The sequence below is a fragment of the Corvus cornix genome, chromosome 17 (genome assembly GCF_000738735.6).
Source record: "Corvus cornix cornix isolate S_Up_H32 chromosome 17, ASM73873v5, whole genome shotgun sequence".
Classification (NCBI taxonomy): Eukaryota; Metazoa; Chordata; class Aves; order Passeriformes; family Corvidae; genus Corvus; species Corvus cornix.
Genome location: NC_046346.1, coordinates 6,308,108 through 6,323,188, shown reverse-complemented (window position 1 = coordinate 6,323,188; position 15,081 = coordinate 6,308,108).

Below are 15,081 nucleotides of genomic sequence, written 5' to 3'. Positions count from 1 at the left end.
TGGGACAGCGTTAGGTGGCAGCAGGAATAACTGCCTGGAGAGCAGGATCAGGCTTACACAAAGAGTTTGACAGGCTTTAAATATAAATAACAAAAGGAGGTTCCTGTTCTGCTGGGTTTGGTGAGGAGGTCTTAGACAGCACAGTCTGAAGTCTATCTCAAGTTCTCATCCTTTCTTGACCTTCTTTTCACTGAAGAGCATCCTTACTCTTTAGGTCACTGCAGGAGCAAATATTGGTGTTTACAGAATAAAAAAAACCCAAGGATTTTTGCTTCAGCATCGAATGAACAGAAAAGACTTCCAAAGAAACAGAACTTAGAAATTAATAGTAAAATTAGTGTGAGGAGGCCACTCTCAGGAGCAAGTAGACAGGGATTATTTTCTTTAAGGGCTAAAATAAACTTTGACAACACCCACCCTGTTGAAGAAGAGGGTTTTTTGGTGGCTCTGGTGGCTGAAATGCCCAAAAAAGGGTGGATATTTTGGCATGTGGGACAAACAGTGGCTAACAGGAGCAGCAAGCTTGTGACTCTCTCCATTTATAAACTGGAGGTGATTCATCCTGGTTTTTATTTTAATAGCAAGGCCACCAAGCCAGCTGAAATCCATCTGAGGTGAGTGCCACGGAATAAAAGGATCAGCTCGGGACAGCAGAGCTGCAAGTGGGTGCCAAGGGCCTGTGGTGGTACTAAGAGCAGAGGCTCGTCCTGCCAGTGCCAGGCATGAAGGAAAGAACAGGCAACTGCTGCTGCCTTGGCAGGGAAGGAACAAAAACAAGCACCAAACCCTCTGGCCCTTTGGACTTTCATCACTTTTTTGTATGTGTTCTCTTAAGTTTCCACAGGCCCAAAACTGGAAAAGACCTAGGGGCCCTTTTCTCCTACACATCCCCAAACCCAACTGCTTTTATTATTTGGCTGGGCAGAAAAGAAACTATTTCAGTAGGAAACGGATATTTTAATACAATCTGGAGAAGGCAATGGCTTTTAGCTAAATTAATAATATAATGCAGCTAAAATGATGCTTTTCATGTCATGCTTCCAGTGCTAACACAATAGCACAGTGCTGTGGGTTTGTGGAGCTGCTGGTCACTACTCTGAGTTCAACTGTGTTCCCTGCTCAGCTGCTCCATCCCTCCTACACCCCTCACTCCCTCTCATGGCTCAGGATGTCAGGCTGGAGTAGAGTTATTGTTTCTCCATTGGCTTTAATTCTAGGAAAGGCGAGTGGATTTCTATTTGAAGGGGTAACTTGAGTCTTTGGACCTGCTGAAAAACAGCAGCTTCCCTCTGGAAAACTGAGTGTGACTGGGAGTTTCAGGCAGAGAAAATAATGCCTGGTTTCTTAAAAATAATATTAAACAAATAGTGTTTATTTTAGTGGACGCATCTATGCTGCCAACTGTTGATAACAATGTCCAGGCCATGTGGCATATGGGGGAAAGAGTTATACCAAGAGCTCTGGCTGGCAGATAAATGAGTTCTGACAGCTGTGCTGATCCAAACTCCAACCAATTTTTGAGGCATCTCTTTTTCCTACTATTGTGCAAAACCAAAGCACACAAGAATTTTGAGATAATTAATATTAAAGACTAGAGCTTGAAGCCAGGATCTGCCGAACCGTTCTGCCTGGGCTCTGGCTGATTTTTGCATATAGCTAAATAAAATTTAAACTGCACTTTACTGGCTTTTTTGTTTGCTTGCTTTTTTTTTGCTTTTTTTTTTTTTTATTTAAATATACATAAATGAAGGTGTTTATGGCTGAAGGAAATGTAGTGAGAAGAGTGCAATTTTGTTTGGCTTTCTGTCTGGTCTCCACAACAGGGAGACACTGTGAAGAACACAAACAAATCTTTATTTCTAGACTAACTACTCAAAGCCAGGAGCTTACAAGAAGCAGAGAATAATTTCATGCAAAATGCAGTTCTTTTCTTACTCCTCATTGCTCCATACACCTCTATTCCCTCTTTCCTATTTGTTCTTCCTGTCCAGGCTATTGAAACCTGTAGGCTCATCCAAGAGCCAAGGAAAGACACAAAGCTTTCCTTTGACTTAATGAGTTTCAGGTACTTAAGGCCTAAACCAACACAGTTGTGCTCCCGGCCCATCTGTGGAAACAAATTGACAAAATTTCAAATGCTGATTTGGAAACACTTTTGACCATTTATAGAATACTGTGAAATCCTCAGGATTTTGGTTTCATCCTTACTGCTACAGAAAGTTCTTCAGTAGTAGAAAAAGATGGTGTCTAACTTGATTTATTTTGCAAATCTACATTTTGCCTGGGTTTTCACAGGCTGGAATTGCAGATGGTGCTGTTCCCATTGCAGGTGGATCCTTCAAGTGGGTGCCACCACCATCCCCAAACTCCTGGTGCTGTGTTTAACTGCTTACACTGGAGGGGGGGATAAGAAAAAGTTGTTTTCTTCCCTGACAGAACATTGCCTGCTGTATTTGGCCTCTCTATTCTCTCTTGCTTCAGACTTTCTCCTTCAGCTGAGCACAGCTCTTTGCAAATGCTTCCACAGTCTGACCTATTCCATAAAAGAGACAGTGATGTCCTTGCTTAACCTAGTGGAAGTGGTGGGATTAATAACCAGTTTTCTTTTATGTGCATCTGGTTTGAGTCATTTGTACATTAAGGATATCATCATGAGTTTAACAACAGAGGTGGAGAGCCACATAAAATTTCGAATACAGATCAAGGGTGAGGATAGATGGCAATTTTCCAAACAACCTCTCTGAATTTTCTTCTTGGATTCATGGCACAGAAGCAACCCTAAAGAAGGAGGAAAGTCTTAATACTGGGTGTTATTTTGGGACAGATTTACTCATTTAGGTACCACAGGAGGTAACAAATACCCCACTGTGATTCTGTTCCCCAGCCTCTTCCTCCAGCCTCCTCCCAATCCATCCAGGAGCTCTGGAAGCACCATATGGGAGTTTGGGTTTGAAAATGAGATCTATGGCTTTTTGTTTTCCCTCTTGCTGAAGTCTGGTTCTCTGCCAAATAATATTGATCTCATTGAGTGCAGAGAAATTTCAAGGCTGGAAATTGCTTTGTTTTACAATCATCTTTCTAAACGATGCTTTAAGAGACTGTTGTTGCTGCTGCTCTATTAGTTTAATACATTAATTTGCTACTGAGGAGGTGGAGCCCATAATATCCTGTTCCTGAGGAAGGAGGGCTGGGTAACACTGAGCCACTGTTCCGAGTACAGGTTTATTTACTTTAATTAGAAAGTGCACTTGTTAAGTCCTCAATTAATTACGTAGAGCAGCACCTATTGAGAGCAGATGAAAGAGCCACTGTGTGAGGAGGGAGGGGAAGACGGGGAAGGATGAAAAGGGAAAGATAAAACCAGTGCTGGAAAGTAAATGCTGTTAGAGAAGCCAGAGAGATCACAGGTACAGCTCTGTTGGACTCTAAATTATAGTCACTCATCATAAATTGGCTTCAGGTATGGTGGCTGGTGCAGATTTTGTGGGATTATTTGGAGTCAGTCTGCAGCTTTAAAGTAGATCATTGACTAGGACTTTAAGATGATATATTCCAAGGTCCTGCTCAACTTATCACATTCTAGAGGCTGTAGGTCAGTCAGGAATATCTCAACCCACAGGAAAATAAGTGCAGCAGTGTGTTTTAGAGAGGAAATAGTTCATTCTGCTTTAAAAAATATTTGAATGTTTGCCACTGTTTCATTTCCCCTTCTCTCCTTTTGCATTTTCCTTTGCATTAATATATCCAGAATTTCAAAGCAAACAAGTTAAAGTCAGGGTTTTGAAAGAAAATCTTCGTGTAATGATTCCAGAAACACACTGTTAATACCAGATGATTAAATAAAGTCATCAATACATTTCCCAAAACCAAGGACACTTAAATGATACGTCATGTAGCCTTCTTTCCTCTGACTTCTGAAGGAGAATTCTGTAGAACTCATGTCTCAGGTCTGCAGGGCGCTTACATGGAAGAGAGGTTTTGGGGTTCTTAAGCAGAAGTCAAATTGTGCAAGATTCCAAGACCTGGGGTTTTAAGCAATATGCCAACATCATGAGACTTTTGATTAAATCAGGCAGAGTTGCCAATTCTAAACTGAAACCCATCTCCCCATCTAGAGGTTGATTTGAACTTCAGCCCAGAACCAGTGGAAGAATTTTGTGAAGCTGGGCTGAGCCTTGGGACTGATCGTTTGCCTGGCAACCCAGGGCTTGCTGTAAAGGTTTGTGGCTGGTTTAAACAATGTGGCTAATCAAAACTCCATGTAGTGGGTGGCTGCAATCAAAAAGTCCTATGTTGCCAGATGCACACTCTGATGCTGTAGATGGACAAGAGGTTTTTTTAAGCTTCTCCTGGAATCCATATGCAAGAATGTTACAGAGGCTTCTGATGAAATTTTATGCTCTAGTGATGACTACGTAGCAATTTCCAGGGAATTGTAATAACATAATAAGCCAGTCTTTTCAGAGTTTGAAGGACTCTTTCCTCAACATTTCTGAGGTTTGCTTTAATTCCCTGTCTTTTCCATGTAGGAGCGCAAACGTGGTTACACCATGGATAAAGGCAGTGTTCGTGGTGGGCATGGGAACACTGCAAGCTGTTGTAAGCCTTTCCCCAAAACCTTGGAATATTCCTAACAAATACATTTGTGTAATGGTACAGGATTAGGTAATGGCAATCTTTGGAGCCTGACTCTGCTCAGGATTCATTTCACTCCTATTCCACTCTGCTGGGAGCAGGAGCCTGGTGCGAAGCAGAAGCTTTTTGCAACAGAGTCAGAGAAATGATTACTGTGAAAATACAATCATATGAGGGGGAGGGATGGGGCTTGTGTGTGTGTAAAATATGAGGTTAATAGAAATCTTTGGAGATGCACTTCCTGTGCCTGAGTGTGAGAGGGGCTGGCTACACTACTCCTGCTGCTGTTTCTTTTCTTTTTTGGCTCTGTGAACTTTAAAACACAATCTGAGCACTGGGATCTGAGGAGTCCCTGCTGTCTCTGCTGTGCTCAGTCCAGCTGTTTTTGTGCTCTTTGCTTTCTTAAGCTCATGTGCTGTTGATGCCTCAGCCCCTAAAATACTGCGCTCCCCTTTAGTAACTGCTCCATCTGTCTGTCCTGAAGCTTTTTCTTCCTCCTTCCCCCCCCCCCCCCCCCAAATATGTAATTTAACCTTAGGTAATAATTGTGACTTGAAATATAACTGACTCATGTACAACTTTGTAAATCATCCTGAGAGGTTTTGTATGACAGAGGCAACTTCTGAGCCATAATGAGTGAGGTTTCTGAGGCAGCAGTGGTATTTGGATACAAACCTTTCATTAATTTTAATAAGGACCAGAAATCCATGTGTACATCTCTAAAATTGCTTCAAAGTACTCAACTGTTAATGTATGAACAATCCTGTCACCCCTTTGATGCCCCAGTCCCCTGAGCTGATGTTGTTCTTCTGGGAAGTAAGAGCAAATATTCAGTACATGGTTTGCTCCTTTGTGGAAGAGGAACCTGTGATGTGGATTTATTGAGTGGCTTTGATGTCCTCACCAAACAGGAGAGATGCAAATAAATGTGAATTCTGGGTGCTTCAGGCATCAGCTTTGCCTCATGAATTGACCCTAACCTGAAGCCAAAGCACCAGGGAAATGATACTGCTGCCGATGCAGGTCCAGAGTCTTGTGTGTAGGAAGTAAATAACCCTCCACAGGTGCTGCTTCTTTGCTGCTTGTCCACCTGCACTGTGAAAAATAACTCTGGAGGTGTGTAATTTCAGAACTGGGCAAGAAGTTCCAGATGAATTATTTACATGCTAAAAGTTTTTCACTTTAGGTCAACCAAAGGTACTTGTGAATTGTGCCCAACTCTAACTGCTTTTTAGCTGGAGAAGCAAAAGCTGAAGGAAACCCAGGACATTTTCCCCAGCTGTTGCACGCTGATGCGTTACCTTTTTGCATTTCAGGTTTTTTCTGAAACAAACTTTGAAAATTGATCAGAAAGTTTTGGTTCAACATGAAGTACTTGGGCATTTATGGTACCCCAAGTATTGTCTGTTCTCAGCAATGGTGTTGGCTACAAGAACAGTCTGACTGTGCCACAAACCTGGTGCAAAGCACTGGGAGTCTTTACCATTGGCATTTCCACGTTTCTGAAGGGGAAGCAGTTTATCCTGTAGGATGATGGTATTGACTGAAAGGATCTTGGAATTAGTTTCCCAAAACTCCTCATTGCACCTTTTGCACCAAAGCAATGAAGCCTGGTAAGGTTCTGCCAAGTCCCAAAGCAGCCAAAACCATGTAAACATGGAGTAACTTTGGCAATGAGAGAGAAATAACTACATTTTAATATCTGTATTAAACAGAGTTAACCTTTGTAGGTGACTCTTGAAAAAATACTAATTTTTTTTAGCAATGGCTTAAAAGAAGCCTGTTTGGTTAATACTGAATGAATTATAAAATCAACCTAAAATTTCCTAACACCATTTCTCTGATTTGTCTGTACTGAGGGATTCAAACACCAGGAGAATAGTTTGGGAGGGTTTAGAGTATTTCTGTATTTTTGGTGCCTTCACTGAAGTCCCAAAGCCAGACCCTTTGACTTGTGTAATTGTTCACAACTAAATTTAGCTTGGACGTCGTATGTCGAATCTGCACGCTGTGGGGGGGTTCCAGAGACAAAATATCCATTCATCTTTTCAAAGATGAAGAAACTGCCATGTCTTCCCAAAAAGCTAATAAGCAATTTGAGAAGTTGGGAGCCATTTCACATCCAGCTTTGCTCAATTCTCGTGTACCAGACTGGGTTAAGGAGAAACTAAAATGAGCTTGTGTAGATTCAGCTATAGATTGTAGGGAGAGAAGCCTCACAAAGGTTATCTTGTTCTTTTTGCTTATTTTGGAATGCCAGAGGCGGTATCTGAAGATGTGCTGCTCTAAAGGCATTTTGATCAAAAGCTGGAAAATTGGGCCCATTAAAGTGCTGATTGAGGCTCAGCAGTGAAGTGACTGTTGTTGGATTCAGAGACACAGAGCGACTCTGCCCCTTTCTGCCGTGAGATTCAGAGCAGCACAGATGAGGAGTGATAGGACTGGCCTTCTGCAGCACAAATAGCAGAAGAGAGACAAACAGCCCCCAGCAATGAATGCCAAGTGGTGGAAGCGGAAAAATCCATCTTTAGTTGTGCCAAAATGCCAGAGAGCTTGAATGATGCTGCTGAGAGAGAGGTAGAAAGGCACAGCCTTCGTGTAGTCCTGCCACTGACTGAGGGTGTACATGGCTCATCTTCACCCCGATGTGTGCATCAGTCATGCTGCAGCTGGATCACAGGATTGTGCAATGATTTGGGCTGGGGGGACCTTAAAACTCATCCAGTTCCGACCCCCCTGCCATGGGCAGGGACAGCTTCCACTAGACCAGGGTGCTCCAAGCCCCTCCGACCTGGCCTGGTCATTAAGTCCAACCCCCCAGGATATTCCGTTTTCCCTCTGAAGGGGAAATGAGATGAGCTTTAAGGTCCACTCTAACCCTAACCCTCCCATGGTTCTGTTTGACTCCCTCGGTTGTGCTGAATTACTCACCAAGGCACAAGGGGGCACCCATGGCTAAACCTTAATTATCCTTGAGGACCTGGGAGACTTTGTGTCCCTCTGGATGTCTCCTTGTCCCCCAGCAGAGCCCGGGCTGCCTCCGTCGTGGTGCGGAGTGGCTGCAGGTGGGACAAAGGGCAGAAAATCGGGTCTTGGCAAAGTGAGAGCATTTCCAGTTCCCTTTCAAGGGAATAGAGGAGGAATCCTAAAACACTCCCCTTTGTCTGAAGACTTAACTAAAGTCTGCTAAAGTAATGTAATATTAAGATAGGACCATCAAATAATCCTTTGGGGTATATTCCCTTTTTGCTTTCTTTTTTTTTTTTTTTTTTTTTTTTCTTCCTCCAAACAATGTTTTAATCCTTTCTAGATCATGGCAAGTTTAGGACCAACTGCTAACAAGAGACAGTCCTTTATAATTGAAGACAGGTTCATATTTTTGTAGTTTAAGGATGGAATTAGATATCTGGGATAAGAGTGAAGCTTTCTAGTGAGGAACATAGAACTCTACAGTAGAGTTTTTACAGTTGCTTAAGTACTTCAAAATACCCCTGAGCAAGCTGGTAGTTTCCTGTGGATTGAGTTATTGTCTTTATTTTTCTGGTTATTTTCAAAATTGCTGATTAAATCTCAAAGTTCGCAAACACCTTTATCCCCCTGTGTCCTTCAAGGAGAAATGTGGTGTTCTGCTTTTCTAAAGTGGAAAGTTGGATGAGATCCTGGCTTTCTCCCCTCCTCTTTCTCCTTGGACTGTGCTGCTTCCTCACCTTCATTAGGGTGTAAAAACCCCCCTATATATCCTTAAAACTGCAGCTGTGGACACTCCACACACCACAGAGGAGTTGTATAGGAGAGCAACGCTGGCAGCACCAGAAGTTCTTTCCTCCTCTGCACCAAAAATGGGAAGAGCTTTTTCCCACTTGGATCAGAAAAAGCCTGATGGCTGTTCCAGCATCCCCAGGGGTCAGGGAGCAGGAGGCAGGGACAGGAGCCTTGCAGGGGGCTTCCATGTCGCCCTCCTCTTTCTCCCAGCCACAGACAGTTAGAAGGGAGCCTGCTGCTCTCCACCTGCTGCAGGAACAGGTAAGTGAACCTGGAGAAGGTGCTATGCAGGGAAGTCCTGGTGTGTGCCAGTGACACCTTTGCTAGCAGTGGAAGCTGGACGCCTGGAAACTCCTGTACCTCTCCAACTCTACCTCTCTGTTTCCTACTCTTCTTCTCACCTGGCATGCAAGAAGCAAAAGCAGAGGCTCAATAATTTCCTATTTTTTTTAAAAAGCAAACCAGTCTAATTTCTGCTGAGTGAGCAGAAACTCCCTGACTTGGAACAGGGAGGGAGGAATGTGCAAAGGGCAAGGAACCATGGATGAACTCCATGCTTCTCTCTACAATAAGTGAACCCGTGGTGAAGCCATGAGCTCCATCACAAGCTCTGCAGAAGGTGCAGTGACTGCCTGCAGCCTTATGGCTTTGTGGCATCCCTGCTGTCCCCAGCACCAGAACTTCTGTGATGCTGAAATGAATTCTGGCTTTTTATTTTACTGGTATTGCTTTCTTTTTTTGGTGTTCTTCAAATATTCTGGTTACTGTGAATAAGGTTTTCCCCAGCAGAGTGGGTCAAAGATAGAAGCTGATAGTTCTGCCAGGCCCTTTCCAAAAATAAATAGGCAGATTTGTGGGAACTTTTTCCCTTTAGCACATGGCTGATGTGTATAAAGCCTGGCATACTGATGTTAAAACAGGGAATAATCACTGTGATGTGATACTTGAGTGGCCTGAAGAGGTTATAATGAGTGTTTCTTTTGCTTTTAGTGCACTAAAGACGTGCTGTGCAGGGCTTGCTCAGCTTGTCCAAGTCTTTGGTTGTTCCTAAGGTTGCTTCATCCTTAAGGAAGGGAAGTGAGGTGGGATGCGAAAGATGTGGCTTGTGTGAGGAGCTGGAGTTAGTGTCCCCTCAGGGCTCTTTTCCCTCCTTTTCTTCAGAATTTCAATAACGAAGTTTTGAGTGCTGGTAACGTTTTCTTTGCACCTGTCCAGCTCGAGCACAGAGGTCCCAGTTGGGTGCTTGGAGTTTCTATAATGTGTGGAATAATAGAAGGATCTTGGACCAGACAAGGCTTCTTTTGGTGCAATATAGTGGGAAGATACTTTGCTGTATGCACACATGTCCTAAGGAAATTAATAATTTCTGTTGGCATGTGTGTGATGTAAAAGCATGTTAAAAATAAATAAATCTATTGCAATTCAAAGGATGTGGGGGAAAAATGTAAGTAATATGAAAAAGTTAACACAATGATGCAGAAGTGAGGAAGAGGCATCTGTTAAAGCAACCCCCAGGTATTGCAAGTCCAGGGAGAAGGTGCAAGGTCTATTTTGAGCCTCCCAAATCCATTGTGAATGTCTCTTGCCATCGGATCTCTGAACTCTGGTAAATCCCTGTCAGTGCTTGCTCTGAGATGCTCTAACCAGGAGGACTCTTGCAGATCTGCAACTGCCAAGCCTCGTTCTGAGGAAGCACTTGGGAAGTGTCAGGCTGAAATGCAGACAGTGAGAGCACCTGATAGTCTGAGGTGACCCCCTGGATCTGCCCCAGAATGGAGCAGTGTGAAATGCTGTTCCTTTTGCCAGCAGGCTGTGTTTGTGAGGATCAGACACCCAGAGCACACCCAGCATGGGGAGGTCCAGCAGTAGCACCACAGGCTGGCAGCCAGAGGCACAGGCTGTGGAAAATTGAGCTGGATTTGCTGTTTTGTGTGAAAGTCCCTTTCGTTCCAGAGCCTGGCTTTGTCTAGTGGCTAAAGGGAGGGAGGAAAGCCAGGAGCAGGGATCTTCCAAACCCAGCCAAGGCACTTTCAAGGCAGTTGCTGTGTTCGTGCCCCCCCCCCAGCAGTCAAACCAGGGGAGCATCCAATTGTTTCGGGAGTAATTTGTAATGAGGGAAGAGAGCATCACCTTGGCAACAATCTTGGAAATGGCAGTAACCTTAGCTTGTGCTGAAGCACTATGCTTTTGTGCCTGTAAGAGAAAAAGGAGGAATCTCAAGTGATAAGATTGATTGACAAAACAGTGAGCATCATTTTATCAATGTTGTACAATCAGAAGGAAAAAATAGGGGATAAATAGAGAAGATGGGCAACATCTTAGTGTACCTAATTATTAATTTTTGGTGTAGGGAATCCTTTCCTATGAATAGGAGAATTTCTGGATGCAGATGAGGAGTGGTTTTGGAAACAAGTTTTTGTTTTTTTTTTTTTTCTGGGATCACAAGTAGAGTTACAAAAGTGGAAGCACCTTGACCCAGTCATTTTCAAAGTGTTGAGCATTTGTGTGTCTCCCTCTGTCTTTTCCCTGGATTCAGTGACCCAGTTCCTCTGTGCTCCCTCCCTGATGTGAGGAGACTGAAGGACACTTGAAAGAGAAAGCTTTGAACCGTGCCTGATTTCCAAAGGGTCCCTCCCAAACTGTTTGTATTTGCTTCTCCTTGTTTCTTACCTTCCCGTTCTCCTTGTGAGCCCACTCTAAGAGTGGTCTGTGCAAACAAAAGTAATAATATAAATTAATTTTTTTAAATTGTCTTTTTATAGTTGAGCTGGAGGGATTAATGGTAAATTCCTGTAGAGTCAGCACTGTAACAGCTCTGGTTACTGAGCAACAAGCCTTGAGCTGGTCAGGCACCTTTTCCTTGTCTGTCCTGGACACTGCACAAGGTTAATCCAAATGCATCCTTCATTTCATGTCACAGGGCAGCCTGTGGTACACTAGAAACATAAAAGCCTCCAGGAGCCTAACTTTTACAAATTATTCCCAGGATCCCAATGTAATTTGAAGCATTAAATCATTTTGAAGAAGGTGTTCGAGGCAGTGAGCACAGCAAGGTTCTCAAACTTGACTTTTTCATTTTTCCTTCTAGAAATACAAATTACTGCCAACACCTTTTTTTCCTCTGAATAAGATGATGTTACACACAGTCCAGAGCTTTATGAAACTTCTATTCTTGCACACTTGTAAGAATTAGTAACAGAGAACAGATCCTGCACCGCTGCTCCCTGCTTGAGAAAATGTAAGGACCAAACCGAGCTGTTGATGCTCTGCATCACAACAGGTGGTTCCCAAACCCTGCATCCTGCTGGCTTTGGCACTTTGGGACAGGTGACACTGTTAGGAATCTCCTTTTTCTTTTGTGTAGCTCCTTGAAGGCTCTCCAATCCCACCTTGCAGTGCTGAGACACACCTGCAGAGACTGCGGAGATACCTGTGACTGTTTCTCACCAGCACATTTAACATCTGGTGATCTTTTGTTAGAATCTCTCCTAGGGTCTTACAGGTATAGGAGACCTCGGTTCTTGCACATCTGCATTCAAACAACTGTAGCAACCACAGCAGGCCAGATTTGTCTTTCCAAACTCCTCTTCCTTGCTTTTTTCCTCTGCCTGATGCTTGGAAATCCTGCTGTGCCTTCCTCAGACTGTGCTGGGAAATCTGAGATGCTGGGAAGGCAACCAGAGCTGGCAGAACTGGTTGGTTGTGATTCCTTTAGTCCATGTTCTGGGGGGTGTTGCCAGCAGCACAGCCAGCAGCTCTCCCAGCCATATTATTTACATTTGTGCTCAGTGTGTTCTTCCCTGGCTCCAAGAACAAAAGTCTGTTGGTATGGATGGGTGACAATGCATAGCTTTGTTATTAAAATTGGGACTTTTCCTGCTAGGACTTTTGCATTGGAAATAGCATCCAGTGACTAATCTCCTGCTGGCTTTGTTCTTTTTATGACCAAGGGATTGGTTCATGGAGGACTTCCTGTTTTTTTGGAGGGGCTTTGCAGGCTTGATTAATCTGTAGTAATGGTGGCTGGGGTGACCAGAGTTTCTATAGTGACCAAATGGAGATAAGAAAGTAGTTGCAAGTGGTAGTTGCTGAAGATGCTGGATGCCAAAATTGCAAACTGTTTTTAAACAGACCAGCCAAGCAAAAGAGATCTGTGGCTCCACAGTCAGTTTGGACCTGAACGTCCTCTTTGTTTGGCTGAACAAAACCCAGATAAACAAAACACTGAAGGCAATTAGCTTTGTTTGCTTGCCTTTGTCTCCTCTTCTTCCAAATCATTGTAAAATTAGGAATAATGCCAGTGAATTCTGTAGCTATTCAGTGGACAAAAGCTGGTGCACAGGAGAGGAGAAACAAATAAGTATAATACTGCTGTTTTCAATAACCAGCCCACTCAGTTTTAGCTTTTACTCCATTTACTTTCTCTCTTCCAGATTTGAGATTTATTTGATCACTCTTGTAAATGAGAGCTCCAAGCATTTGCTGTAACCATGGGATCTGGATATTGGTACCACATTTCTCCTGGGAAGGTCTCTGCTTCCCAGTTTCCTTTCTTCAGAAGTTTTACATCAGCCTCTTGGTTGTGTCTGGGGCTGCAGATGCCACCTGTGACTCAGAGGGTCAGTGAGGGGATGGGATAGGCACAGGGCCATGCTGCCAGGTGACAAATTTCCTGGGCATACACGCCATGGAGTTCGCTACAGAGAAGGGTTAATTCCGACCTTCCCCTTGTGACAAAAGCTTTTTGTCTACCCGGTGGGCCGGCTGGGGAACTGCTCCCATCAAAGCCTCTCACAGGAACACTCCCCTGCATGGAGCAGAGATGGAATCCCACAGGCTGCTGGCAGGGGGTCAGTGCCATGAAGTGCAGGTACAACCATGCTGTCCAGTGCCAAGACAAAGGCAACATCTCTTGATGGAAAAAATACAAGTGGAGGGAATTTAGGCCTGCCTGAACTTGCTCTCCCCATAGCCATGACCCTCATGCACCACACGCTCCCAGTCTGCCATGGAGTGACCCCAGCCTTGGTCTACCCATCTTCCCTTGGACTTTCTGATCCCTACAGCCCCATGGAGAGGGGCAGGATATTAGTGTGAACCAGGTTCCTGCAGTCAGCAATTTATTCCTACAGGTCCTAAAATCTTCACTGTGGGTTTTGCATGAATCCCCCTTGCTCTGGTCTAAATGGGGGTTTGTGGTCCAGCCTGTTGTTACTTGTAGCACTGGAACCACTGCCCTGACTGACTGCAGTGAAGGTGATGGTGTGCAGTGCCCCGGGGCAAAGGCAGCCCAGGTGGAACAACCTTCCCCATCCCCTCAAAAAACACCCTGTCATTTGTGGGGACAGCGATGGGGACTTCCCCTGCTGAGACAACGAAAATGAAAGAGGTTGGGTTGGGTTGTTGACGATGGCTCTGTGCTTTGTCTCCCAAGCTCTCTATTAGTCTCTGCCTGTGACAATGACCCAGGTCCTTGCTGCTGCCTCCACCTCAGGCTCCTCCCTGCTGTCACAAGGTCATGCTGTGGGTTTGAGGGGGCTCTGTATGAGCACTGCAGTAGGACAGCCCATAAATCACTGGGGCCCACTCACAGTGTACTCAGCCACAGCCACATGGACACATCCAGGATCCCTCAGAGGGAATGATGCTCAGGAGGCTCCCTGGGATCACCGTAGAGATGATTCACCTTTTCTAACCCTTTCAGCATCTCTGTAGACACACAGCCTGCAGCTGTTGGGGTGAGAAGTCTGCTGCCCACCAGCACCATTCCTTCAGGATCTGCCGGCACAGCCTGTGAGCAGACAGGGATGGGGGAGAGCCATCAAGGCATTTGCTAATTCTGAGGAGTGTGTCACATCTCTCTCTGCGAAGCCTTCCTTCCCTCCAGCACCTTTGCCATGGGTCCCCAGGGGGATGCGGTGCACCCATGTGGTCTGGGAGCAGCACAAATGCATTAAAAATGCAGAACACGGGGATTGAATCCCACAGCAGAGACAGGAGCTCCTTTGGGTCCTTTCTTGGAGAAGGGGGGGGTAACTTGTGCAGCCTTTCGTTATGGGGGATAAATTCCCGTAAGGAAACCAGCAGGATGACAGCATTAGCCCCATCAGTGTCCCCTCTAGGCAGGGACAGGAGGGGAGCAGGGCATCCCTCTGTGCCCCACTGTTCAAAACATGGCCAGCAACCTTTAAAAGGTAAGCCTGTTTGTTGTGAACAGAGAACAATTGGAAACGAGGCCCCAGGATAAGCCCAGGGCCTGTGTGACAAGCCAGAGTAAAGACAGTGTGACACACTGGGCGCTCCCTTGGACCTCAGGAGTTCCGCAGGAGGACCCGGTGCAGAGCACCTGGTGGCTTTTAAAGTCTTTGGTACCCCTGGATTGGTGCGTTTCTTAATCCTCCCACTGATTGCTCCTTTCCCTGTTCACTGTTGGTCCATACCCCGTGCATTCCTCACCAATCATTTTCGAATAAGTCCATTTCCTTGGTTGGCTCATTTTCCAATCACGCTCTAGGGTGCCGTGGTCACCTCTAGTACCCTATGAGGCCATGTGCTGGAAGGTTCCTTCTGTTAAACCCATTGGGTCCTTCCTGTACCCCCGTCCAGTGCTTACATTCCAGTATTACACCCGTACATCAGCACATTTAACTTAATAACTCACAACTCATTAATATTACGCTGATT